This window comes from Helianthus annuus, chromosome 13, assembly GCF_002127325.2.
Source record: "Helianthus annuus cultivar XRQ/B chromosome 13, HanXRQr2.0-SUNRISE, whole genome shotgun sequence".
NCBI classification, from domain to species: domain Eukaryota; kingdom Viridiplantae; phylum Streptophyta; class Magnoliopsida; order Asterales; family Asteraceae; genus Helianthus; species Helianthus annuus.
Window position 1 is genome coordinate 125,584,096 of NC_035445.2, and position 1,735 is coordinate 125,585,830.

General features: G+C 34.1%; 1 long non-coding RNA gene across 1 annotated transcript; it reads left to right on the top strand.

The window, feature by feature from the left end:
- The first annotated feature begins 554 nt into the window (after positions 1-554).
- Positions 555-1,304, top strand: LOC118485393. The gene is made up of 3 exons (XR_004875854.1): positions 555-773; positions 860-929; positions 1,286-1,304. It is a non-coding gene; the product is annotated as an uncharacterized LOC118485393 (long non-coding RNA).
- Positions 1,305-1,735: the final 431 nt, after the last annotated feature.

The window sequence follows — 1,735 nt, forward strand, 5'->3', positions numbered from 1 at the left end:
GTTCTGTATAATGACCATCTATCTCTCCTTCAAATCAAGCAAAAGGTACACATGCGACGTCATTCTAGAACACCAAGATATCTGTGTAAAGTTAAGCACTTCGATCAGATCTGCAATGATGAGGTTTTATCTATCTCGGATTTCTCAACAAACGACAACGTATCGATTTTCTTCAGAAATTCCGGCCGGAATACGAGCCGACCTAATGGATGCTCTAGGGTTTATGAAGGTTTGATGAACTCTGCTGCGTGTACTAGTGGTAATCATTTGCGTAAATTTGACGCCATTTTTGAGGTTGTATATATTATGTTTCTTTAGTTTTGGTTATTTTTTCATGTTTTTGTTTTTAACTTTAATTTTGTTTTGTAGATTAATAGATTATGTGATTGTTATTACTTGTTTTATGGTGTTAGTGTAATAAGCCGGCTCATTGACATGATTCTTTAAGAGTTATTTATTTTTTAATACAGTAGTATATTTAAGAGCAGCTTGTGGTATTGATATTACTTGCAATTGTTGTAGATTTTGGTTTGGTGGATTATAAATGTTGTTAATAAAGAAATTAAAAACTGGAGTTACTGTTTTTAATCAATAGATTATACGATTGCTATTGTTTACTTCATTTTATCAGCATAAAAATGGTTTAGGTGGTAGGATTCTTGAGCAGATCGGTGGCAACTGAGACGAGATTCCAGCAGTACATGGTTGTCAAGGTTGGTTCCGACAACCTGATTTTGATTTAGCGGCCACAGGTATGTTTTTCGAGAACGAAGGTATGTCCGACGACCTTCTTTTGATTTATTAAGGTAACGTGCTTCAGTTTCTATTAGATTTAGCAACTGATGTTGACCTTTTGTAGTTCTGGAGGCTTTAATGATGATTCTAACAGCTGCAGTAGCCATTTGTGACACCGCGAGAGGCTATTAGAGGTATTTTATCGTGTATGTTAGTTATGCATGTTGTAATTGTTTTTGGTATGTTATTGAATTGGTGTATTAATTGAATGTATATAAGGCACGTTAAATGAAATTGATTTGAATGGGTTGGATTGGTACTATCAAATGTGTATCAACTATGAGTAATAACCAGAATTCTGTATATATTTTTCTTTTGCTGCTAAAATGACTACATATCTAGAGTATATTACTGATAATGTAATGCATTTGCCACTCACTATGGCTAAAACATCATTTTTTAGGATGTAAATGGCAACCATCATGTTATTCATGGATTCTAGATTTTATCCTTTTTATGCTTTTTTTCAGCCACAGTTTTTTTTTTATAGTAGAAAGAGTTCACAATTCACATATTGGATTCTACATAGTGCTTTGTGCTGTGATTTATTTTCTTGTCGTTTTCATGCGGATTCTAATAAAAGTGAATGTAGTACGTATTGTCTGGACTATTGTTGTAACTCTCTTTGTTCTTACTATTTGATCCACCACAAAGAGCATTGTGTTGTTCAGGTAAATACAAACGTACTTAGTGCTTGTTATGTGTTCGATGAAATGCTTGGCTGAACACCAGTTTGTCATTTTAAACAAGTAATGTGCTAACTTCTTGAGCCTTTGTTATGATCGATTAGATACTGTGATCTTCATACCATAACATGATTATGTGTTCGATGAAATGCTTGACTGAACACCAGTTTACATTGTTGTGAAGGATAGTATGCACACCACCTGTTTGTAGAAAGTCCAGACCCTGTGCTGCATCAATGCATATATTCAGTCTT